This window comes from Cervus canadensis, chromosome 13 (assembly GCF_019320065.1).
Source record: "Cervus canadensis isolate Bull #8, Minnesota chromosome 13, ASM1932006v1, whole genome shotgun sequence".
Lineage (NCBI taxonomy): Eukaryota > Metazoa > Chordata > Mammalia > Artiodactyla > Cervidae > Cervus > Cervus canadensis.
Genome location: NC_057398.1, coordinates 58,224,362 through 58,252,021, shown reverse-complemented (window position 1 = coordinate 58,252,021; position 27,660 = coordinate 58,224,362). Strand labels below are relative to the sequence as shown.

The following is a 27,660-nucleotide window of genomic DNA, read 5'->3' as shown; positions in this document are numbered from 1 at the left end:
AGCCAGAAAGTTTGTTTGGGTTTTTCCATAACACCTTATGGAAAAATCCAAACAGACTTTTTGAGCAACCCAATATTTGCATAAGACCTACACAGATCCTTCCATATACTTTAAATCATCTCTAGAGTACTTATAATACCTAATACAATGTAAATGCTCTGCAAACAATTGCAAATACACAGAAACACACAGTAAATGCTATTTAAATAGTTGCCTTTGTGCAGCAAGTTCAAGTTTTGCTTTTTGGAACTTCCTGGAATTTGGGGGAACATTTTTATCTGCAGTTGGCTGAATCTGCAGATGCAAGACCCGTGGATACAGAGGGCTGACTGTACTTTAACCCAAGAGAACTCAGAGCAGACAATTCAAAGGGCATTAAAGGCTTAGAAAACTGTAACTAAGAAGTTGTTAAGGGAAAAGAGTTTAATCCTGTTCTGATCTTGAACTGAGAAAGAATTTAGGCATGTGAGGGATTTTGATGGAATGAGTATGAATAATTTTTCTCTAGTGACTGAGAAGTCAAGAAAAGATTTCTGAACTTGTTGGGTTGAACATGAGGGACTGGTGCCTAATGGTGGCTGTGGGATCACTGTCTTCAGATTGTCATTAACTATAGATCATATTCATTGATCTCCTTCCTTCATGAAGATAGTGGGATGGCTTTGAATTAATACATGATTTGCTCTCCTCCACCATTACACCTTACCCCTGTGCCCAGTGGAAAGGCATTACGCTGAGCCCAAATTCCCCTTTTTCCTCCATCCTTCTCTTTCACCTCTTTCTCCCAGTTTTTCCTTTCAAAGGAAACCTCCTTCATTTCCACCCCTTTGCATTCATTCTGTTCTTTCATCTTGATAACAATGAAAACAGAAAAATGAGTCTCTCTCAAACCTACTTCTCAAACTTCACTATCATTTGAAACCTGTGGTATCCACCTCCATCGCCCTCTTCCTATCAAGGCTGCTATGGTCCAACTGAAACATTTCTTCTCCCTCCAATCTAAATCTCCATGTTCTTGGATATTTTTGTAGGTTCTGCCATGCATATTATAATTTCCTTCATTTATCCTTCCTCCCCTGTTTGTATCCACTACACTCTGTACCACTGACCATCCCACAGGCTACCAGATGACATGATGGAGGGTGTATCACCGTGCTCCTGTGAAAACAACCCAAATGTCCATCAACGAATGAATGGAAAAACAAAATACAGTATGGACATACAATGAAATATTATTCAGTTTTAAAAGGTGTAGGATTCTGATATATGCTACAGTGTGGATAAACTGAAAACATTATGCTGAATGAAATATATTAGACAACATTATAGAATTCCACTTACATGAAGTATTTAGAGTAACCGAATTCATAGGGTTGGAAAGTAGAGTGGTAAATGCTAGGGGCTGGGGGGAGGTGGGTATGGAGAATTAATGATTAATGAATACAGAGTTTGAGGTGATGAAAAGTTCTAGGGATGGGTGGTAGTGATGATGACTACACAACAACATGAATGGACTTGATGTCATTGAAATATACACTAGAAGTGGTTAAGACACTAGGAAAACTTTAACCCTGTTTTCCCAAACCTGCATGGGAATGTTCAAGTCACACTGGAGTCAAGTTTGACTTAGTTTCAGAAGAAGCATGGAGGGCTCAGTCAACAAATGATGGTGAAAATATATCACTTAAATGTACATTTCTTCCTTCCTTCACTCACATAGGAGATGTCTACCAGGCAATTTCTCTGTGGCTGGTACAGTCCTAGAAGATGGGACTGAATTGAACTCACAATCTAGAAGAGCAAAGGGACAGTCAAGAAGGAACAACTTGTCCCACAAATGTTAAAAATAGGAGAGAAATGCTTGGAAGTGTGTCAGGAAGGCCTTTCAAACTAGTGTGTGGGGGTGGGGGGACAGAGGATGCTTTAAGAATGTTTTTAAGCTGAGACCTACGGTTTTAAAGGAGTTAGGCAGAGAAGCAAAGGCTATTCCAGGCCGAGAGCTGTAGACATGAATGAGAAACAACATAAGCCTTCGGAGATTGGCTTGGTTGGAGTTTAGAGAGAGAACAGAGAGACAGGCAGAGAGTGGACCATGGAGGCGGGGTGGCAGAGGGGGGGAGTCGGTCTGGGAGATGACATGAAGCATTTTAGGCGTTTCTTCCCCTAAAGACTAAGTGAGAAGATTACAACAGACCTCCCTTCCCAACTGAAGATGCCATTCAACTGTGAAGGTGTTAAATCTGTGATCTCTTTCCAAGCCTCATCTGTGATGCCTTCATCCCCCCACTGTCCTCAGAGAAACCGTGTCTGACTCCCTGCACGCAGAACCCTCCTCAACACTTCCCCGCCCACACATATCACCCTGACCTCACTCAAATTATTAGGCACCACATGGTTTCCTTGGACATCTTTCCTCTCAAAGACCAGGGTCGACGTTCTCAACACTGTCCTCAGTCATAGACTCACTGCCAAGTTTATTATGTAATCTTCCTTTCTGACTCACATCCCTTCTGAAGAACCTCTCTGACTCACTTCTCCCATGGAGCAGGCATCCTTCTTTTTCGCCTGCATCTTGAAACTCTCTGCTCCCCCTTTTCTTTCTGCTGTAGATATTCTCAGGTCTCCTCTGTTATCCACATCACTCTTTGGTCACCAGAGGTGAAGCAAGATGTGAACATGGCTCATTATCCATTCATTCCGTCTAAATTGAACTTGGCCGTCCACCAAGAATACGAGGTGATTCATTTACTGATCCTCTGTGCATTCCTGGCCTCACTTCCTTCTGAGGCTTCTTTAAAATTACTCTCTCCTCAAGTTCCTAACCCCTATCTTCAGGAAATGACTTTCCATTCTGACTATTCCATGGGCACTCTTACCCCTCATCCGTCCTTGCCTTTGTGGTCCACAGGTCTGTTTATACAGATGGGCTTGATCTTCTAGCCTTTTTTAAAGGAGGATGGAACTTCACTGTGTTAGAGGCCTGAGAACTGCCAAGAAGGGTAACACATGGTTCTTGCCCTTCTGAAAGTTCTATCTATTGGGAACATGTACAACTACATTTACCTGGGGCTTCCCAGGTAGCTCGGTGGTAAAGAACCCACCTACCAATTCAGGAGACACGGGTTTGATCCCTGGGTCAGGAAGATCCCCTGCAGGAGGGCATGGCAACCCACTCCAGTATTCTTGCCTGGAGAATCCCCATGGACAGAGGAGCCTGGCGGGCTATGGTCCATGGGGTCACAAAGAGTCGGACACAACTGAAACACTCTGTTGTTTTAGGATGAGTCTTAAATGGTACCAGTGTACATTTCCACATCCAGGGCTCTTCTAGCCGAAGAGATCAGGCAGGAAGGAGGTGAAATTTAGGCTGAGCCTTTAAGGATAAGTGGGATCCTGGTAAGCCTGACAGAGTGATGGGGCATCCCAAGGAGAAGGAATTGTAAGTGTGAAACATGCGGGTGGAGCATACAAATAGTTATACTTTTCTTTTTCTTTGAGATATCCTCGATAATGGAACATTGCATTAGTTCCAGGTACACAACATAATGACTTGATTTTTGTGTATATTGTGAAATGTGGTTACACTTTTTAATGTGAAGATCAGAAGAACACAACAGTGCAATGGAACTAGAAGTGTGTGGTGCAATAATGCCGTGGAGGTTTCATCTGCCCAGTTAGGCAGGAAGGACCTTGTTACAGATAACAGGATGGTATTCTGGAGAATGAAATGGCAACCCACTCCAGCATTCTTACCTGGAAAATCCCAAGGATGGAGGAACCTGGTGGGCAACAGTCCATGGGGTCGCTAAGAGTTGGACGCGACTGAGTGACTTCACTTTCTATTCTAGAGTGGCCCTCAGTGAGACTTGAAAGTTGAGAGGTTGAAGGTCAAATTCAGCTAGGAGGAACGTGTCACCAGCCAGTCCCAAAGTAAGGCACACAGATTCCAATCCCTAATACTTTTGTGGGGAGGGGCTTCTTATCTTTATTATTATTTACTTTGTTTAATCCCATTCTTAGAGCTTCCTTCAGCTTAAAATTCCTTATTTCTCATAAAAGTAATAATCATTTGTGTGTGTGTGTGTGGAAGTTTTAAAGAATTAAGAAAAATCATTCTCCCCTCATATTAAAAAAGCTTTCCCTTGATCCACCTTGAGAAACCACGGGGGCTTCTCTTACCCTATTCTGTAAAGTCTCCTCACTTTTCAAAGTTTTCAAGTCTCTTTGACTTGCCATTTCCCTCAGCTGGAAGCCCTCCCTACCTCCCTGGCCTCAGCCTTAAGGGTTCAGCTCAGATGTCAACCCCTTGGGAAGCCAGACACACCCCTCCCTCTCCCCTGCCAGTGTTCTAAGAAGCCACCTCTGGGGACCCACGGCAGTCAGTTATCCCTCAGAACACCAAGCGGATAACATGGAAATACCCGTTTTCTGCAGCTGTCTTCCTAACTAGTCTATGAACACAAGGCTCAAGGGAAGGATAGGGGGAAGGGATAGTTAGGGAGTTGGGAATGGACACAAACACACTGCTGTGTTTAAAATGGATAACCAACAAGGTCCTACTGTATAGCACAAGGAACTCTGCTCAGTGATATGTGGCAGCCAGAGCAAAATAAAAAGGTAAAATATGACAGAGATTTCTGCAACACATCTAAGAGAAAAGGGGGTTAATATTCTTAGTGTGAAAAGAGTGATAACAAATAAGGAAAATGATGATGATTTCAATATAAATAATTGCTAAGAGAACATGAAAGCGTAAATTCACTAAAAAGATATAAATGACCAATAAACATCACAACAGATGCTTAGCTTCATTCACAATTTTTAAAATGTCAATTGAAATGACTCTAAAACACCACTTCTCAACAGTAAATTGGCAAAAACATTGAAAGTCTGATAGAACCGCGGCTAGTTGAGAAATTGATAGTCGTACAATGTTGGTAGATGTGTTAACTTATACAATGTTTATATTGGCTTATAACACATAAGTTTTATATGCATAATTTATGTAACTTTTTAACGATCCACTGACAGTTTCTTATAAAACTGAAAATGCAGATACACTTTGCCTCAGCAATCCTATTCTAGATATCTATCCTATAGGAATAAGAGCACAAGAATAAAAAACAAACTACATAGCAATACTGAAAACTAAAAAAGGTAAAAGGGTTGACTGTGTATCACTAAGAGAATGGTTATATATGTTATGATATGTCCATCTAAGGGGGTACCTTTAATAAATATATACTCGTTAAAGAGAAGATATGTTAAGTAAACTTCAGACCTATATGTCGCATGGTTGAGTTGAAAATGAAACTAGTTAGATCAGCATTTCAATAAACATTAGAATTTGTAGAAAAAGCTAATAAAAAACTGTGAAGAGTGACTGCTGGGTGTGCAGGGCAAAAGATGATCGTGCTTCTGTCTTTTTTCCCTTCACAAAACACTTTTTAACTTTGCCATATGTCTCTTTATCCTCAGCCCTTAGCAGTCTTCATGGAAGATGCTCAGTAAATGATGGTTAAAGCGATTCCTTTCCCCATTATCATGAACTCTTAGAAATCTGCCAGTTTTGTGCATCTGAAGGCATCACTTGACCACATATCTTATGGGAAACCCAAATAAACTTTTGGGGCAACCCAAAATTAATAGCCCCCACCCCCCTTCACACATAAAGCAATTAAATTTTGACAACAAATTATTCCATTACCATTATAAAGTCTCACTGAAGCCCTTGGCATTGTGAATCAGCTGCTTCCTCCCCAACTCTCCTTATCTTCCTGACACTGGCTTTTATGCCTCCTGTCCTCCCCCTCTCTTTCTGCTTGCTCATTCTCTCATTCACTGTCTCTTTTTTTGTTTGCATGTTTTTCTTCTAAAGTTTAGTTCTCCCTAAGACTCTTCTCTCTCTGCTTCATTCCTGTGATGATGCACCTTTCATCGAGACCACATCCAAGTGTTGTCTGTCTCTGAATCGGGCACCATTAATTTTCCAGGCTGATTTGCTATGGGATCCTCATGTTTTTGATTCCCTACAACTCAAATCCTGTCTGCAACTGAAAGAGTCTCCATCTCCTTCCTAAATGATCCCACTCTTGGTCCAGTGTCTCAAAGATTCTCCAGGTGGCGGAGTTAAGCTGGTTGTCATTTTTTCCACCGAGTGTCAGAATAGCAGCGAACTCCGAGGCAGGACTTGTTGATTCACTCAGTCGGGTCCAATTCCTTTGAAACTCCATGGACTGTAGCCTGCCAGGCTCCTCTGTACATGGCATTTCCCAGGCGAGAATACTGGAGTGGGTTTCCACTTCCTTCTCTAGGGGATCTTCCCAACCCAGGGATCAAACCTGTGTCTCCTGCATTTGCCGGCGGGTTCTTTATCACTTAGCCACTAGGGAAGCCCCAGAGTGGGACTGTCTGCCCTCAAGTCAAATCTCCTCTACTCAACCAAACTTCTCAATGTCTCTGTACTTCAATTTCCCTATCTTTAAAATGGGATAATACCAACTATTTTATGAGGCTGTAAATAAGATTTCATGATTTATTCTATTTAAAGCACTCAAAAGCGCTCTAGAAAGCATTATAGAAATACAAGTTATTATTCTATCTTCCAAATTTTCCATAGTGAACATCCACCAAGCTCCTCTGTCCATGGAATTCTCCAGGCAATAATACTGGAGCAGGTAGTCATTCCCTTCTCCAGGAGATCGTCCCAACTCAAGGATTGAACCTGGGTCTCCCGCACTGCAGGCGGATTCTTTACCATCTGAGCCACCAGGGAAGCCCATAATAATAATAAAAAGTATTAAAGATATTCAATAGCTCCCAAAGATGTCTAAATCAACTGTAAACCCTTTGCCTACCTTAATGCCCTGCTCTCCAGGAAGATGAGCCTATTTTCCTTATGTAACTCAATCTTCTGACTTTTTTTTCCATTCAACACTTCCCAGTTCTTTAGCTCCACCCCCAAATCCAGTGTCTGCCCAGGGAATTTTAAGAACTGGCTCTCAAATGAGTAAAAAAGCCCCAATTTTTATCATTCACCAATATAAATATTCCCATCCTGGCTGATTTCAAGCCACCAACATGGCATCATGGAGTATGTAGTTAGGAAGAAATGGACACCATTAGATAGTATTTCCATCATTCAAATACAACAGGCAGACCTCAAGAGCACAGAAAATAGCAATCTATGGGGGAAAATTATTAGGAAGCAATAAATTCTATTTATTACTTTTGTTTTTAAGATCACTGACTTACTTTAAGCTTATATAATTTAATTCTTTATAATATTTCATGAAAGCTAGCTTACAGAATTCCTAGAAATTTAATGCTTGGCTCTCTTGGGTTGAGAAGGCTCCAGAACACCATGAAACACACCGCTCCCCCACCCCAAGCATCCTCCCATTGACTCCAGCTTTGTCCTCCTGAACTGGTTCTCCTTGCCTCCTCCACTGACCCCTGGGTTCCCCATCCTAGAGTACAGGATGACAGCATCCCACTGGTCCTCCTTTGCCCAATGCCATTAAGCATTTCTAAGGGATATTAACTATATTTAGCATCCAAGCATGCACATTTTATTACCTTTTTTACTATTTTGCATATCATCCTTTCTCCCACCTCCAAATTAGATCATATTTGTTTTACACCAGTGATTATCAACTACAGAAAAGGAGGGGTCTGCATCTTTGAGAATCACTTGAGAACCTAGGTACCTTTACAAGCCTCTCCTTCTCCCAGCCAAAGGATGCTGAAATTTCACCTCCAATGTCTATCTCACTTAGGTTAGAGAACCACTATTTTATATTTGCAAATCTTAGCCCAACAAATGCCTGGTACATAGTAAGCACTCAGCAATTACTTGTAGATTGAAGAGACCAGATATTCCAGAAGAAATAAATCCTATTGATGAATTTAAAAGTCAGCTATCTGTCAAGGTAGGGTTTTGGTTTCTTATAGAAAGAAATAACAGTACAGTCCTGGTAGTTATATTTGGATATAACAGTGAGAAAACAGGTTACAACTCAGGATATTCTTTCTTATAAAGGCAGTGAAACTTCTTCCAACAGAAACCTAAAGCATAAGTTCATTACTACTAACAAGGTAAAGAGGTGGATGCCTTTATTAATGTAAAAATGACTGGAAATTCCTGCTGTCACATTCTTGGAAACCTTGGAGACCTGTAAATGCACACACACACATACGTGCCTGCACACAGACATGCGCATAAACATATGTGGCATGATCATACACTTACCGCAAGAGCATTTTTAAACATCAGGTGTGATGGCTATGAACTAACTCCATTAGAAATGATCGTATTGAAAGATCAAATTGTTTTATTCCTACTTATTTTGAAATAACATCATAATTAACTTGTCTCCCATGAACTTCAACAATAACAATAGCAATAACAACAAAAGCAAGAGAAAGCTAGTGGCCTTCATGTTCGCATGGAAATTTTGGCTAACACTAAAATAGTCCAAGATGAGCACCAGCGTTAAAGCAAAAAAGCTACTTTTGAGAATGAGAATTGCCATATCACATCATTTTCTGAAGGAGAGATCTCAGATTATCCTGTGTCCAAGTCTACATGGATTCCTTGGGCAGATACCCAGGGAAACTTCAGGAAAGGCATTCTCAAGCCATCCTGAAACAGTTACCCTGTAAATAAATAAATCTTTCTCTTTCATTGGCACTTATATTTGCCCCAAGACAGTCTGTTTAGTAAAAAAAAAAAAAAAAGCAACTCAAAATTTGGACCCCACTTTGCCAGCAGTAAGCTTTCTGCTAATTCTGTCATAAATAAAGAGCATTGACAAAGGCATTAAAGATGGAAACAATAAAAATAGTCAGGAAGGCAGCAAAAAAGATTGCCGTGATGGTCTGTCTCAGTTTGCAAAAAAAAAAAAAAAAAGGTATTAAAATACCAACGATACAAAAATAGACTTGGACAATTATCTTCTTCACAGGGAGGGGGAAACTGCTCCCAGACCTCATAAGATGGGTGTCTTCAAGGTTTCATTGATTAGTTGATAAGTTTGCTGGTGAATGATGAGTCGATTAGTCAGAAGGGTTTGAATTAGTTACCAGAGCTGCGTCTTCCATGAATAAAATGCAGGAGTGTCCTCTCTCCCACCCTCTGTGACAGATGATATCTGTTTTCTCCTGTGAGTTTGAATTTAAGAGCCACTGAAGCTCAGCCACAGTATATTCTGGCTCAAATGAGCTGAAAATTGCATTCAATTTGAATTTCAAAAATGGAGGGGAAGAAGGGGGAAAAAAAAAACCCTCAGCACCCATCAAGTCTCCACACTTTTCAACTATTTCCTGCTGCTTAGTTGCATTCCGCCAGGCTGAGGACCTGAAACCAGGATGTACTGCAGGGGGTAAGAGCATCGCTGGATTCCTGCCCAGTCTGAGTTTAAAAATAAACTTTTAATAGTCAGGATCAAAGCAAACCTCACTTTTACGCACATGCATAATGCAGAACGCGACCCGGCAAAGAAATAGATTTATCTTTTCCAAACTCAAATTGACCTGCTTTTTTTTCCCCTTATGTACTTTGGAGGTGATAAAGGTGAAGGTGTTTTCCCTGGGAAACTCTAGAAAAGCAAATTCTTCTCTAAATTAAAATTAATTCCTCCTCAGCTCACTTAAGACCCTCATTCCCTGTTGCTTGATTTTTCCCCTTCTCCTGCCTCGCATTACAAAGCAGGTGCATTCTTGAAAAGTTGAGTGAGTGGACATTGATTTTTTTTCAAATCAAATCATATTTTAAATGCTCTAAGAGAGTTAGTTATTTAAAGGAATCTCATGATAAATTATTTTATAAAGCCAAGCTATCTTGAGAGTGCAGATACTCGCCCCTTCATGCAAAGACACTGTCAGCATGCATTTGAGGCCATATCCAGTTTTCCTAAAGCAGGGCATACCTACAGTTTTGAAGAAACACAGATTGAAGTATCACCAATAATTAAAACTAAATTGCTTTACCCAAAACAACAGATAACAACCAGAATCACGTAACTGAATGATCTGGGGCCAGAACTCCAATTCATGATTGTTGGAGCTGAAGGAACACAGAGAACATCAGATTCATTTCAACCCACTTCACACATGGAAGTGTATTCTCCCATTGCCTAAATCATGCTGCAAATGAAGCAACTTGGGTGCGATGAAAAAGGTAATTCAGCTCTGAAGGCCATTTTCCACATGGAAGCAGGAATTTGTTGAACGCTGTTCAGATAATCCAGTGACTCTAGAGGGTTCCATACCAGGCAGGATAGAGAGCACAGTTGCCGGCATCCTTGCTCTGCCCGGGGGGTGGGGGGCATCAGTACCAGATGCCTCACTGAGCCCCCCTTGGAGAACCATGCAGAGCAGTGCCTCCTCTCCTGAGTTGTGAACCTGTTCAAGCGTCTGATGGAAACACAGACCCTTTCCAATTTAAGAACCCCTCCACACTATGATCCTCATAAGTCATTACCACAGAGTTCATAGATCCTGGACCAACTGAGTAACTGATGAAAGTCTAGAAAAGTAGGCATTACATGCTTTTCCTTCAAAAACAGAGTGAAGAAGACTTAACATCTAGATATATTTGGAAAGAAACAGGCATCCAACTGGGACCTGACAGATGCAAGTACTTTTACTGAGTTCATAGAAGGCAGAATCGAGAAGGCTTCCTATCTTAAGTACAGGACAAGACCAAGAGAACAAAACTACTTGAATTTCTCACGCACTGCCCAAACAGAAAAAGTAAGAAATAATCTGACCCTGATAGCTGCAGCCTAATGGCCAACACAGGGAGTCAGTAGAAACACAGCAAAAATTTTCAAAAACAACCATGATATCATTGCAACACGCGTTCCTTAAAGTCCCACTTGTCGGAATATCCCATAAAATAAAACCTGTGAAAAGCTTGAAAACAATGTTCTTGCATTTTAAAAGACAGAATGAGGGCAACATGGGTGACTCTTCACATACTAATGAAATCCTTGCCAGGACCACAGGGACAAAGATGTGAAGAGGCCACTTAACTCTTTAGCGTGTAACATGTGGCATTACGTTCTGTGACTTTAAAGGATCATTCACGTCTCCTAATTTTTTAGGGAACAGCTTACCTTTCAAACTGCAACAGTGTTAGCGTAGAATTTTTTCCTTACATCTTCATAATGTAATATCGTTTCATTGATGAACCAGTAAATTGTCAGCTCTATTCATTTACGTGGCCCGAGCAAGGATCCAACCCAAAAAAGGAAAAAAAAAAAAGTGAGGTCAATTTCCTTGGCTGGTGCATTTAATAAAATCTTCCAGGCAAGAGAGTTAAGCACACATTAATAGCTATGACTTAGCCGCCTTCTGCAAGTCTTTGATTTTCCTATATATACTCAGGGCTGAATTAACACTAGCGCTAAGGGACAGTCCTCATGGCTTGTTTTAAGTTTTCTTCCTTTTCAGCTTTATCAGATTTACTAATCTTCCGCTTCCCTCTTATTTATAGTGTATGCTCTGGTTAAGGTTTGAAAGCATTTTCCATTATAACACCCATTTATAACTTTCAGGAAAAAAAAATTCTTCTATCACAGGGCTCAAGGGACTTTCTACTTATTTCACGTTGGTCTCAAAATAAACAAGTTTCTCCAAATGGTGTGGGTGGGGGGTGGTTCTTATTTCTCCCATTCTCAAAATGAGACAAAAGGAAGCAGGTTGAGAAGGACAAGTTTCCTGATGGAAAAACTCGAAGCTTCGGGTACTTTTTTTGTTTCTGTTTGTTTTAAATTTGGTGGCACCTTGTAGCACGTAGGATCTTAGAATCCCGACCGGGGGTCAAACCCACACTCCGTGCTTTGGAAGCGTGGAGTCCCAACCACAAGCCCACCAGGGATCCCAAAGCCTCAATAAGCCCACTGTGCATTTACCAAACATGCTCTTTTTCAAAATCCTGTTTTTTCATAGAGTGTTTATCAGAGGAAATGATTAGATTGAAACTAATCTAATGATTGAAACTAATCTTGTAAAACTGCCAATGTTTTACCAATCTTGACCTACAAAAATGGCAATTCCATATGATCTAAATTAACAGCCCTCATATCTATAGCCTCGTATAAAGAAAACTGTTCTGAGCAACACATGGATCACTGGAATATCCAGGGGGATTCTGTGTGGACTTGGGGCCCAGGGGATGGAGAAGGGGGAAGAAAAGATGGTTGTGACCAACAGATAACTGAAGGGTCCTGACAATTTGTCTGGTGCAGGTTCACATACAGTTTGTTCAGTAAAAGATGTGGGAAAACTCATTAATTCTATGGCACCAGGCCATTCCCATCACACCCCTTGAGGCATGAATGTGGTAACTGTAGACTTCGGGGAGTGAATACTTCAAAGAGATGCCTGTGCTGTGATTAGAAGATTCTCAGAGGGGCTCTAAATCGTATTCACTCAAGACACCCTTCAAACCCACAGCTTTTTGCCTTTTCTTTAAAGAATGAAGTTAAAAGTAAAATGCTTGACAATTAAACAAGATTGAGGTTTCAATTTCAACTTTGCCTTAACACCCCAAGACTACAAGAAGCAATTGGAACCAGACTTTGATCATTTGCTTTCACGCTGAAGAGGAACTATTAGGGCACTCGAGAAACAAAGGGATCATTTTAAAAGTTTTTGCAGGAGGGAGGGCTTATGATCAACGAGCCCGGGAGACCAAGGAGGCTTCTGGTACAGAATGGAATCTGACAGGGTGTAGAATCAAGAAAGGGAGATACTAACTAACAGAGAAAGACAAATATCATATGATATCACCTATGTGTGGAATCTAAAAAATATGATACAAATGAACTTATTTCCAAAACAGAAATAGACACACAGACATAGAAAACAAATGCCATGGGGTTACCAAAGGGGAGAGCGGGGGAGGGGAGGGGGTGTTGTTAACTTAGGAGTTTGGGATTAACAGAGAAACACTACTATACATAAAATAGGTAAACAACAAAGTCCTACTGTATAGAACAGGGAACTGTACTCAACATCTTCTAATAATGGAAAAGAATATGAAAAAATTCAGTTTTGTATGTATATATAACTGAATCACTTTTCTGTATGCTTAAAAGTAACATGACATTAGGAATTAGCTACATTTCAACAAAAAAAGAACCCTCCCTCCAAATAAAGAAACAAAAAAGATGCTCTGCAAATAAAAATAGGAGGGTATCTTTGATATACCTACTAGTGAGAAAGAAGGCTAAATGAGTTGCATGTGAAAATCTAACCCTATTTATATTCTAGGACTGTGAACATAGGAAGCCTGTTAAAAATCTGCAATTTGTACAAATATAATGAAGCATTAAGAGAGAGTCCACTCAAGTGACACTACAGGGTAAGATGCCCTTGGGAATCTAATTTAGGTTGTTTATTATTATTATTATAAAGAAAGCCTAGGATTCCAGAAGTACGAAAGAAGGATTTGAAGGGACAAAAATCCTTCCGGGGCTGAGTTCATCTGATAATATGTTACTGTCCAGGTAATCATGCCAATGGTCATGATCAATGTGGCTGTGATTTCAAGTTCACATTTAAAATACATAACTGGTCAAAGCCTATCTCTGAAATCAATGAAAATTCAAACTAACATTTACACTGTAGTTACAGTCTTGGGAACAGCGTCTCCTTTTGACCTCACATGCAGCCTTTATCTGTGAGCAGAGGCATTCAACTCAGGATCTTCTTACTGTGACCACCCCCACTTGCAGGGGCAGCCCAGGTCAGTGGGCAGTGCGATGCTGGTCTCAGAGTCTTGGGGAGGAAGAGTTACTGCTTTAGTCACTAAACTCCCTTTCAGACATGCACAAGACCTTAGGAGTTGTTGCAAGCAAAGGAAAGATGGATGCCTAGTGCTTCTAGAATTCCTGATAGAAGAATTTGGAGCCTTCTGAACCCAATGGGACATGAGCTAATTGTCCATGGCCAATTGAGGTCTTGTTATTTGGGGGTTCTTGAAAGGTAGGGGTGAAGGAGGAATTAGAACCTAGCTCTTTGATCCCTTTTTCCCCTCCCCCAGTTTTTGCATACTTTTGCCATAAATCTCTCATGCCCCCCTCGGAATCTGTCCCATTCAGGGATTGGTAATGAGGGAAGATGGATGGGCATTGGAAGGGTATGTAGAATTTATTCTTATCACCTCAATGGTCTCCTCTTACTATAAAATGCAATATACATATCCCCAGATCAATTTCATTCTAAATGGTGACAACCAACCCAGGTAGAAGATTTCTTTTTCAGTATTGCAAATAATGTCCTGAAGAACAGAAGACAGCACTGTTGTAGACCTGAAGAAGTTGTGTCGCGGCTTGATTGAGAATTTTGCGGGTAATCTAGAAACTCTCTACCATGTACCTCTTTTTCCTCATCTGCAGACAGTCTGAATCACAACCAACCAGTTTTAAAATGGACAGTGGGACACTGCTATGTTATAAACTGGGGATTGCCTATCCTCAATTCATGACTGAGACGGGACATATAAAGTCACAAAAAATAAATTCATTCCAGGATGAAAAACTACCAGCTACATGCACATAGACTTCTGCTTTGCACAACTTCACTGGACATTCTTTCACAAAGATTACAACATGATGGTACCACACCACCATGACTGCACAAAGTGGGGCTGGCTGGAGGAGAAAGCATCTGAACTTTCCCCCCCTAACTCAGAGTTTATTTTTAAGGCAAAGCCAGATAATCAAGTTACCAGTTTCCCATCACTCGCAGTCACTAACCCCAAGGCAAGAGAACTTGCACCACCTCAATCCCCACCACCAGCAGCCTCTGGGTAGTAACCTCCTTAGGAAGATGGAGAATTACCTTTCTGCCTTCTAATAGATATTCCAATACAAAGAGAAGATATTAAGCACATAATGTTCATAAATCATGGTGGCACTACAGTGGAACCCAATGATGGCTATCCTTGGGGAAAAGCACATTTTCAGTTCCAAAGCCTAAGGAATAGGTCTTACTAGGACTCACCTGTAAAAAAGCTATGACAAAGCTAGACAGCATATAAAAAAGCAGAGATACCAGTTTGCTGACAAAGGTCTGTATAGTCAAACTATGGGCTTTCCAGTAGTCACGTACGGATGTGAGGACTGGACCGTAAAGAAGGCTGAGTGCCGAAGAATTGATTCCTTTGAAATGTGGTGCTGGAGAAGACTCCTCAGAGTCCCTTGAACAGCAAGGAGATCAAACCAGTCAATCCTGAAGGAAATCAACCTTGAATATTCATTGGAAGGACTGACGCTGAAGCTGATGCTCCAGTACTATGGCCACCTGATGGGAAGACTTGACTAACTGGAAAAAACCTGATGCTGGGAAAGATTGAGGGCAGGAGGAGAAGGGGACGACAGAGGATGAGATGGTTGGATGGTACCACCAACTCAACGGACATGAATTTGAGCACACTTTGGGATACAGTGAAGGACAGGGAAGTCCAGCATGCTGCAGTCCATGGGGTCACAGAGCTGGCCACAACTGAGCGACTGAACAACACCTGTAACATACTTACAGATACCAAAGCCTGTGCATCATATACTCTCAAGATGTAAATGAATGGCAGAAGTGTTTTAAAAGGGAGAACAACAATAGTTCCTTTAACTCAACTGAATATGACTTTAGTACACTGTCAGTAGTAGACGATAAGCAGAAAAAATTCCAAAGCTTTCTAGGCTCCCTGCCATATGTTGTTCACATGGTTATAAATAAGTGTGATTATTTGAAGATTTGTTTCAAGATTTCAAAAAAGGCAATCAGAAAAGATTATCCATAGGACTTCCCTGGTGGTCCAGTGGGAAGACTCCATGCTCCCAATGTAGGGAACCTGGGTTTGATTCTTGGTCAGGGAACTAGACACCACATGCCACAGCTAAGACCCAGTACAGTCAAATAAATAAATAAACACTTAAAAAGAGAAAATATTATCCTGGGAAGGCATAGGATGTACATCTTTGGGGACAAAGATGACTTCAGCCCCCCAAATCCCTCCCATCAAGTTTGCTATAATTAAAAGAGAAACAGGGAACAATATAGTCAACATGGCATTTTAAAATGACCCTTGAAAGGAAGAGTAGGTCAGAGACTGGTATGGTTTTGAGAATGGATAATAGCCCATCAATGTAGGTATAGCTTTTTCACTGATGGATACAATGTAAGGCTTTCCTTCAGTAAAGCTCAACTCCCAACTTTAGAGTCCTGATTTAGATCTCCCAGTAGTTGCCACTGTATAGTTAGTCTTCTTAAATCCAATAATACTGGTGATCTTCTGATGTCATTTCTGAAGTTTCTCATTCAGAAAAGCTTCTCTATAAGAAGGACATGGTATTTTAAAAATAAGTGGCCAAGATCCTCGATTCTAGCACATTTCCAACCATTTTTCTTCCACTTTAACCCTGGAAACATGAAAAGTCAGAAAGGGAAAAGAACAAGGACAAGCAGCAGGAGAGAGTAAAGCTGAAAAACTAAGAGGAAAGAAAAATACTGGAAGGAAAGAGAAGGTTAAATGTGAGTGAGCACACAGTTCATTCACTCCAACTTGGAGTACTCAGCGCAGTCAAATTCAAATAGAGGGCAACTTCCCGTTGGTTTATCACCGTTTCCCTGAAGAATGCAAGAATGCCACTGCTGGCAGAGATCCTGGAGATGGTCTACTCCAAAGCCCTCATGTCACCAGTGAGGAAAATGAGGCCCTGGAAGGGAAAGTAACTTCAAAGTCAGGGCGGGAAGCCAGGTTCATTGTGGACCAGTCTAAGGGTCTACCAACCACAGCCACCTGAAAGCAATAAAGGCTCTTCCGAGTCATGCATGCATGCTGTTGCTCAGTCAGGTCTGACTATTTTAGACCCCATGGACTGTAGCCCGCTGGGCTTCTCTGTCCACAGAATTTCCCAGGCAAGAATATTGGAGTGGGTTGCCATTTCCTCTTCCAGGAGATCTTCCTGACCCAGGAATCAAACCCGCATCTCTTGTGTCTCCTGCATTGCAGGTGGATTCTTTACCACCTGGGAAGCCCTTTCTGAATCACAGCCAATGACTAATGATCCCAGGAGTGAAGTAAGATGGAGATACCCTTCTCTCTCTGGGGGGAAAACACAGATCAGCTCACAGTATTTAAATACACAGGAAGAGCTGGAATTGGGCAAGGCCACAGCTGACCCAGCTTCGGGGGTAATCTGACCCTTAGAGACAGCACACTCTGAATTTAGAAAGCTCCAAGTCCAATTTCTTACCTTCCCAACAAACCGTCTCTGGTGGTGATTATGCCGTAACATTTCTGATGATTAATTAAGAGACGTTCATTACATCACTTGGCTTGTAATTAACAGCTCCCCCTGTCTTTAATAAAATAGATAGCATGATATAAAATAAAAAAGGGGGACCAAGTGGTAGATAAACCCTAAGCCCAGATGATATCACCCTCCTCTGCCATCAGGATGGAGGTGAAGAAGCAAAAGGCTATGGAAAAGATAAGTGGGGTGTGCTGAAGAGGGAGGTGGGGGGAGAAGGCAGGCATTTGCTCAATCAGTACCTATTTTCAGAATTTCCTTCAAGCTGGCTCGGACTGAGAGTCATCAATTATTTAAAAGATGTAACATGATGCTTCCTTTGTTGAGGCAAATCTGCAAGCAGACCCCGAGAGAAAATAAAAAATGAATTAGGCAGAATGTATTAGTCTGCTTGAAGAAAACAAAGATTTAGCTATTGGGACTCACTCTTTTTAGAAACAGTTCAATTTTGTCTCCAAAATTCACAGACCTTTTTTCTCGCTCTCCTTACCTATTTATTTATTATTTTCTACAGTAGATCACACAAAAGGGGGCATGAATCATTTCCTAAACTTCTCCTTTCTTTTCAGATTCAGCTTGATGTATTGTCTTCATTTAAATTACAAATACACTAATCTGAAACACTGTTTACCAAGCAGCATTTTAAATGAAAGATACAAGAAATTGCATCACTCACATTTTAAAAATGACTTTAGACTCCGGACCTCATAAAAAACAGCCGACAGTGTTCTCTGTCTTGGCTGCTATATTTCAGTCCAGCTAATGAAATTCAATTAGTGAGCTTTGTACTTAGGACATTATGATTCTGATGGTTGGTCTGATCAAAACTGGTGTGCCAAGCCCTAGTTCTGTTTTCTGGCAGACCACAGTTAAAAGAAAAATTCAATAGGGTAGATTGGCATGGGGAAAGTTAGTTTCAGAGGAACTCACTTCTCACCATCATTAAAAAAATATGGGAGGAGGAGAGCTGTTCCCTAGAAGGGTTTTATTATTTACTAATCAAATGGATTAACTCTTGAAAAACCTCAATACCTAAGTCTGTCATTATCAGTGTTAGTCTTTCCAAAAACAGCAACTGACCTAAAATAAACCAGTAATCAACTAGAATCAATAAATCATAGATTTAATCTGTTTTCAGGTTTGGATCTGCCTGCGCTTGTATTTCAAACAAAAAGGACAAACACTGGACTCTTAGTGATGTCTTTATGTTAATCTTGTTCTTGTTCAGTCGTTAAGTAGTATCCAACTCTTTGTGACCCCATGGATGGTAGCCCACCATGTTCCTCTGTCCATGGGATTTTTCTAGGCAAGAACCCTGGAGTGGGTTGCCATTTCCTTCTCCAGGGGATCTTCCTTAGCCAGGGATTGAACCCATGTCCCCTGCATTGACAGGCGGATTCTTTACCACTGGGCCATCAGGGAAGCCCAATGTCTTTTACAGGCCTTCTCAATTAAACAAAGCAATAAGCATCAAACAGGAAACCCTGAGCCTTTACACTGAACATTCAGATTACACCATCAGTTCAAGAGGTGCTGTATCTTTAACACCTGAAAGAATTTAACACTTGAAAACAGATACACACTTAGCAAAAACCACTGAGCTGGAGCCTAGTACATTACACATCTTGATCCTCTACCTGGACCGTTGGCCTTTGATTCAAGGGCACATCTGCATGCATCAGGTCGAATGGCAAGACACAACCTAGCTCATCATTATATGACCTGATTCTTTGGACAGCAAAAGCAGACAAGCAAAAATGGAAATTTCAGATGGACATATAGCCATTGGTCTGTTAATAACAATCCTAATTAACTAACCAACTGAGACCTGAGCATCTATTTCATTTTCAAAGGTGTTTTCTTAAAACACAAACCAGGTCATACCAGTTCTTTCCTTCTCTCACAGGAAAAGACATCCCTATCCAACTTGTGATAGAAACCAAAAGAGCCATCGTTGGCATCCCTTCTGTGTCATCACCATTATCTATTCCATATCCAAATCTTTCCCTCTTTCTGGAAAACAATTATGGGAACAGTCATCTGATATTCCAGAAGTGGAATCTGACTTCCTGGTCCATTCCGTGGAAAGCTGTTCTAGAAGCTTTTGGTTTTAGCTGAGAGTGACCCAGGATTGAGTACAGACACTCAGCCTGGACTTCCTGTACCCTTGGTGCTATTTTTCTCTGACTTAAAAATTGTACATCCCCCATCTGTTCTTGATAGGAACATATCATATAGATATTTTTTGATGATAAATCCATTCGGAAGTAAACTTTTTCTTGTGTCAAATGCAAAAGGAAAAATGCACACTCACTTCCTTCCCACAAACAGACTGCCTCTGATGTGTTTTCTCAGAATTCATTAGTAAAATGCCTTGCTAGACTGTCTTGCTCCAGCTTGCTAGAGCAGAGTCTGCGCCTTTCTTCCCAAATCCACACTGAGTGACTTCACGTTGGTAGCTTGAAACCACACACAGAAGGAGTATTTACATCAAGGAAATCACCAAATGTTACAACTCAGGTGTTTTTACACTATGGTTACCAAAGGGAAAAGGTGAGGGGAGGGATAAATTAGGAGTCTGGGATTAACATATACACACTACTGTACATAAAATGGGCTTCCCAGGTGGCTCAGTGGTAAAGAATCTGCTTGTCAACACAGAAGATGCAGATTCAATCCCTGGGTTGGGAAGACCCTCTGGAGAAGGAAATGGCAACCCACTCCAGTATTCTCGCCTGGGAAACCCCACAGACAGAGGAGCCTGGTGGGCTACAGTCCATGGGGTTGCAGAGTCAGACACAATTTAGCAACTAAACAACAGTATATAAAACAGATAATCAACAAGGACCTACTGTATAGCACAGGGAAATGTACTCAATACTCTGTAATAACCTATACGGGAGAAAAGAATCTGAAAAAAAAAAATGGGTTTATGTACAACTGAGTCACTTTGCTATACACCTGAAACTAACACAATATTGTAAATCAATTATACTCCAATATAAAATTTTTTAAAAGTCAGGTGTTTTTTCATCCTCTTCCCTCACAGACAGTTTACCAGCACATCACTGGAAAAGGCTTTAAGTCACTCTTTGCTTCTTTGCAAATAAAAGGTACTATAAAGTGTTTCAGGAGGTCCCTTGTGGCTCAGATGGTAAAGCGTCTGCCTACAATGCGGGAGACCCGGGTTCGATCCCTGGGTTGGGAAGATCCTCTGGAGAAGGAAATGCAACCCACTCCGGTATTCTTGCCTGGAGAATCCATGGACGGAGGAGCCTGGTAGGCAACAGTCCATAGAGTTGCAAAGAGTTGGACATGACTGAGCAACATCACTTCACTTCATAGAGTGTTTTGCATTGACATTCATCCTTTTTCTTCTCTTTCCCTCTTTTGGGGGAGGCTAGCCAGAAATTCACCACCTCTATTCCTTGGCCCCAAGCTTGACCATCTTTCCCAGCCACTCTTGCAGGTAGGTGTGGTCAGTGATTGAGTTTCCCTCCATGGAAAGAGACTAAAAGTGAAAGAAGCCTATCCATACTTGGGCTGTAAGCCACCCCCACAAGTACATTCCATAGTTTTTCCCTTTTCACGGGCTTCTGTAGATGATATGGGCAACCTTGGATGCCACTCATCAAAGAGAGAGAGCGATAGGACAAGAAGTCAACCTTCAAATCCCTTCTGGAAAGAGACTTACCCCAATCAGGAACACCCATTGTGAAACTTCAAATGTGAGAAAACAATAAAGTTTTTTTGTTTGAACAGTTTACTATTTGAGAGTTTGATTCACCAGTCACCATAACTATAACTGAGCACTCTTTCTCCTTTTCTTTCAACCACTCTTTCCTCCCCCAGCTGATGTGATAAATCCAGGGATGAGGATGGATCAAGACTGAGGAGACTGAAATAGGAGTCCTAATATACAATACTGACTGCTCACGTAGACTTTTTATTTCACTTAAGAGTTCTGAGTTCTCTGTGTTGTTCATGTCAATAGTCATTAGCCAGAAACCCATGTTATTTCCATAGGCTTATGGTACCGTTGGTAGCTCATTCTTTCTCCCTTTAGTGATGTCATCTAAATAAAATGTTTCAATTTATAATCATTTCCACATCAGAAATGTATGAGTTTTTCAACCCATATACCCTATGTCTTTTTCAAGGAAATTAACTATAAAGGCAATATTGATATTATACAATTAAAATGAGGGCTCTTAACATATTTAATTTCCCCCTGACCTGACTTTCTTCACTCATGGTGAACAAAAAGTATGAATTCATTATTTGCAAATAGTCTGGATTGCTTAATATATTCTAGAAGGAACTAAGAGTACACATACATGTACTCAAGCATGTATGTTTCTGTCCCTATCGGGTGCAAAAATTATAATTAAGGTAAAGGATAAGGAACCATTCTAAGTTGTCAACCGTGTAGGCTTAGTGGAACTCTAAATATATTTTTAGTCCATATTTATGTATTTTAAGGTTTTCTCTTTCTATAACACTCAAGGTAAAGAAAAAAAAAGGAGGGAGGGAGGGAGAGAAGAATAGAGAAACAAAAAAAATTGTTTTAATCTTTCCATATTATTTACTATATAAAGCATCACACATTTTCCTCCTTGCAAGCCTGCATAAAGAGTCTATTTGGGAGTGTTTGGAATTGTTGTGTTTTAAAAAATTTAACAATCATAGCTCTGAAGCTTAATCACTTGTATGTGTTACAAGACCAGATGGTTCAAGTGGGTGTTTGTTTACAAGCTCTTTGTATAAGGTTTTTTAGCTGCTTTTTAGTCCAAAGATGGATATTTTAACTAACCAAGAAGGCAATGAGGAATGAGCAGCCACTGGATTTCACAGACCCCTGGACTATTAGACTTCACTCCACCATCGTCCTGCCCACCTGTACAAGGAAGGGTGCAGGGCCTAAGAAACAATAACATTTGTATGCCATGCTCTGAGTTCTTCACGGAACTCGGACAGGCTCTAGAGGAAGAAGGCGTCTACCCTGGGCTCAGCACTGCTGGCCGCTGGCAGTGGACCAACCAGAGAAGAACAGAGCACCCTGCCTTCCTATCATCTTTAACTACCTTGAAGCTCTAGAATTTAAGATGTTTCCTGTTTTAACTGGCTTTGAGAACTGAGTTGTTTGACCAGTCTCATCCTCCTCCAGCTTTCTCCTTCCTAACGTGGATGAAAGGAGAGAAAGACAACTTCTTCGTGGCTGCCCCATTCTCGGTTTCTTCTACACTAACCACACAGCCAACACTGGCAAACGTGCAAAGGATGCAGGTTTATTTACCGCAGAATAAGTCCAATAACATTAAAGGTTCCTTAAAGGAGAAGGAAAAGTTTCATCAAGGAACAAACTTTAATGGCTTTCATAAGATGAACATATACGTCTTGTTTTCTGGATGAGAAAATCCCCTTATAGTTCACTGTCTGCTCTGGGGCTCACCTTCTTTCAATAGAAAGAAGGCAGTCAATACTCGCTTATTTTCATTCTTAATAAGATTAATGATGTTCGGCACAGTTAGCCCACCTAGAATTAATATCTTACAACACGAGCTATCTGTCCTTCATGGGTTTCCCAAACTGGTATCCTTCCTGGGACCACCCAATCAGTTCCAAGAGATAAGATATTAGAGCAAAAGGGGTAAGAGATGTACATGGATATCTTGGCATTTCAGTGAACTTCTATCCTATTGTACAACAAACTAGCAAGATATTACATCCTAACAAAAATGGGTTTGATCATTATCATTTCAGGCATTTGATTCCTCTTTTTTATTAGTTTGGGGTATAGATCTTTTCCATAATTTCTTTGGATTAACTCAGCAAAATGTGACATCATTTAACTGCATCTTTAGGATAAGGCTTGAGAAGAGAATGGCAACCCACTCCAGTATTCTTGCCTGGAGAATTCCATGGACAGAGGAGCCTGGTAGGCTACAGAAGGCTATGGAGTCACAGAATTGGACACAACTGAGTGACTAATACTTTCACTTTAGGATAAGGAATGCACACCATTTATTATTCATTCTCCAAAGAGCCACACAGTATTTTGCACATAGCTGGTGTTCCAGAAAATGATGTTGAGTGAATGAAGGAATAAATTACTAGCATTGATTATTCTCTTCCAATCTTAATGAATGCAAAGCTTACTTTAATACATGTCATTAGCCTTGGCAAAGTAAAGTCAGGAACACCTAGATAAATGAGCATATTTATGACATGTGACTGTTTTGCCTTCTGAGGACAACTCTCAAGAAAGAGGATTTTCCCCAAACAAACAAAAAGAACCAACTGATATTTAGAAGAGAATATGAAGTATGATTTTTCTCTCAACACTTGATAATCATTTGCTTATAAAACTAACAAAAAAGACACACATTGAATCAGGGATGTCTAAGTGATCTCAGAAATAGGATCATCTGTCCCTATAACATGACAGCATGAATCAAACAAATATGTTCAAGATTCTTCCACGTATGTATCCCGACTCTGGAGCCCAAACAAAAACCTGTCAATAAGCTGTGAAATTCAGTTCAGTTCAGTCGCTCAGTCGTGTCCGACTCTTTGCAACCCCATGAACCGCAGCACACCATGCCTCCCTGTCCATCACCAACTCCCGGATTTTACTCAAACTCATGTCCATCGAGTCGGTGATGCCATCCAGCCATCTCATCCTCTGTCGTCCCCTTCTCCTCCTGCCCCCAATCCCTCCCAGCATCAGGGTCTTTTCCAATGAGTCAACTTTTCGCATGAGGTGGCCAAACTACTGGAGTTTCAGCTTCAGCATCAGCCCTTGCAATGAACACCCAGGACTGATCTCCTTTAGGATGGACTGGTTGGATCTCCTTGCAGTCCAAGGGACTCTCAAGAGTCTTCTCCAACACCACAGTTCAAAAGCATCAACTTTTCAGTGCTCAGCTTTCTTCACAGTCCAACTCTTACATCCATACATGACCACTGGAAAAACCCATAGCCTTGACCAGACAGACCTTTGTTGGCAAAGCAATGTCTCTGCTTTTTAATATGCTATCTATTAGCATATCTATTAGCTATCTATTAGCATAGCTGTGAAATTAGGGGGAAATAAAGTGTTTTCATTGTTTATAGCCTTTAATAAGGAGAGTGTGTATAGTCAAATTCAAACAGACTTGAAATATTTTCTTGATTTTTTTTGACTGTGCCAAGTGGCCTGTGAGATCTTAGTTCCCCAACCAGGGATTGAACCCAGGCCCCAGCAGGGACAGTGTGGAGTCCTAACCACTGGACCTTCAGAGGACTATTTGTCTTGACTTTTAACAAAGGAAATCAAACTTAGCACATACACTTTCTATGGCAACAGTGTCCACCATATAGTAGTTGCTATGGACTGAATGTTTCTGTCCCCCTGAAAATTATATGTTGGTTCCTAATGCCCAGTGTGATGGAATGAGGCCTTTGGGGGGTGATTAGATTATGAGAGTAACACCCAATCCCAGTGGTGGGATTAATACCTTTACAAAAGAGGCCTGAGTTCTCCCTCCTCCCTTCCTCCATGTGAAGTTGCTGCAAAAGACACCATGTGAGATGAGGACCTCATTGGACACCAGATCTACTGCAGCCAGGACTGTGGACTCCCCAACCTTCAAAACTGTGAGAGCTGAATTTCTGTCATTTAAAAGCCACCTAATTTAGGGTTATTGTCTGATAGCAGCCCAGACTAAAACAGTTGTCAACTTTTAATTAAAACTTGTTAAATGAATAAATGTATATAGCAGCCAATTCTGTATCAAGGTGAAGATGAGGCTTGGGTATAGAAAGTTAAACCCAAACTCAACTTCTGATTTGCTGAAAATCCTTCCCTTACTGTGGACAATGATTATTTATTCTTATTTGTGACATAAAATGAATGGGCACTTGAAATAAGAATGTTTAAAATCAAGATGGGATTTTTCAAAATGCATCACTTCCTAATTATGCTACTATATATTTGTCTTATCTATGTTTTTCAAAAAGATTATGTCTATTGTATCTGGGTAGCAGAAATACTACATAACAGCGTGCTACTCTGACTATTACATGAAAGTATCTAGGTAGGACATTTTACACCACAGAAATAGGCAAACTCTACAGTTCAGGATTTGATTTATTGTTTGGTTTACCGTCTTGTCTTCAGAAATGATGGATTAAAATGTAAATAAAGTAAATTAAATTAATAAAATAAAATGCCCTCTCACATTAAAAAAAAAAAGGATGTGATTTTCCTTTCATCATATCCCTCTAAAAAGCCCTAGGAAAATCTAGCTAGGCTTCTGCACACATAGAACCACTCCTCTGCAGACTGAAGGGGAGCAGAAACACCAGCAGTAGCTATGAAATATCACTGGTGGTCACTATTTATGTTTTATATACTGTCAGCAGCAACATGGTCATTTAGCATCAGACACAGTTATCCAGGCACTTGGATGATGCAGCAAGTGTCAATACTGATGCTACTATTTATAGCCCAATAAACTATCCTTTGAACAATATTAGTAACATTAAGCTTAGGTAGCACTCAAAGTACTAATGCCTTAATATAGATATATTGCTATAAGCATAGTTTACAGCACGGAACATAAACACAAATCCAGTGACACTAATAAATCACTTTCTTGACTGCTTAAAAATGTACTGCCAAAATGGGCTTTATGCATTACACAATGGAGCAGAAGGCAGCGATATATATTTAAATTTTCCATTTTTAAGCTGTCACTCAAAAACTTTTCATCCTTTTTTTAGCTTATTGATCTTACCGGCTTGTGATAACTGCTTCAACTGCTTGGTTGAGCTATTTTTAGCTTCCGCTTCTTTTTAATAAGAGCTAAATCAGGAATCACAAAATGCTACTAATTTAGCATTTTTCAATAGAGATGGAAGTTACAAACAGCACAAAAATAGTGCGATTCTCATGTCTTATTGCCCTAGAATCCCAGATTTAATTACCATGTGGTATAGTATAATGAAGGGGATAGTGATGCTATGTATCACTATAAACACACTGAAAATAAAACTTGTATTAAATATGCTAAAATACTTGCTCCAGGTTTCCCAATCCTTTCAATTAAATATTTTTGCACATGAATGAATTATAGGTGTGTTTCTACATAGGTTTTTTATTGTTGTTGTATATAGAATAGATTCTGTGCTATTATTTCCTTTCCTTTTTGTTCATTTACAAAGAAAGCTCCATTCTTAAGGTTTTTGCTATTCCTTACCTTACAATATACTGTATTGGCCAAAAAGTTCATTCAGGTTTTTCCATGAGATCTTATGGAAAAACCCAAATGATCTTCTTGGCCAACCCAACACATCTGGCATCAAAACAACCAAAATATCATCAGCAGAACAGCAGAGCTGATTAGCTAGTTACCTGGTCAGCCAACTTGCATCATCCTCTCCACACTGCGCATGCTCTTCAGTTTGGAGTAGCAAACTATTAACCACAGTCAGAAAACTTCTCAAGGCTGATTTTGGATCAGAACCTTGACCTCTCAGACCTGTGTCTGCTCTCAAAGGATACCGTCTCTGAACTCTTCAGCAAATTGTGGTTTACGTCTCCCCTCACTGCTAGCCCCAAAGTTCAAGGCTCACTATGGAAGAAAGAGTGGTCCTCATAGCTAATTGCCGCTATTTTGCAAACAGCTGCATGCAATGTGGAAGCCACAGCCCCCCAAGACCCGATCCATAATAAATATCCCCATGACCAGTGTACCGTGTGGTCGTGGTCATGGCTCTGAGGACAGCCCTGAATCTCACCCACCCAGGACAAAGCACTGGATTTGCTCACAGTGCAAATCCTATCACACCTTCCCCCGACGTCCTCTCCAGAAGGAATGATAGTAGCAACTACTAAACAGCCATGAAGTTTATTCTCAGAGGCAAGAACAGCTGGAATTTTAGTTACTATCGCCATATCTAGCTTCTGAGAGAACCTTGAGGGCATGCAAAATAGCCAAATTCATTTAAAAAGTACAGAAGAGAGAAGGGAAGACTTTTCTTTTAGTGTATTTAAAATCATTAAAACTCTTCCTTGAATACTTCTTGCTCACTGGACAGCTCCTAACGTGAATAATGTTAGGCTGCCTGCATCCTTTCAAACCGAGTCCCCAGTTTGTTCCTGACACAGCTTTGGTGCCAGCTTCTAGCACGTGGCCACCACCAAGAGTCATCATGTTTCAGCAGAACTCACCATTCTGTTTCCGTATCCCTTGTTTCCACAAATGCTACCGCTTCGCTGAACATGTCTCACAATCACACACATTGCCCCCTCTGGTTTGTGTACCATCTGTGTATGTAAATGTACGTGGGC

General features: G+C 40.6%; 1 protein-coding gene across 9 annotated transcripts in view; it reads right to left on the bottom strand.

The window, feature by feature from the left end:
* The window catches only part of ESRRG (estrogen related receptor gamma), a 674,161-nt gene that overhangs the window by 456,299 nt on the left and 190,202 nt on the right, over positions 1–27,660 (bottom strand). For 6 of the 9 annotated variants that reach the window (XM_043485932.1, XM_043485925.1, XM_043485931.1 and 3 more), the window contains exon 2: positions 11,121–11,212. The exons of 1 other annotated variant lie outside the window; for it this stretch is intronic. The gene's annotated coding sequence lies outside the window, so the exon portion shown is untranslated. Of the gene's footprint in view, positions 1–11,120; positions 11,213–17,267; positions 17,374–17,566; positions 17,657–27,660 lie in introns of those variants that run through there. 2 more of the 9 variants (XM_043485927.1, XM_043485928.1) reach the window with 2 other exon arrangements.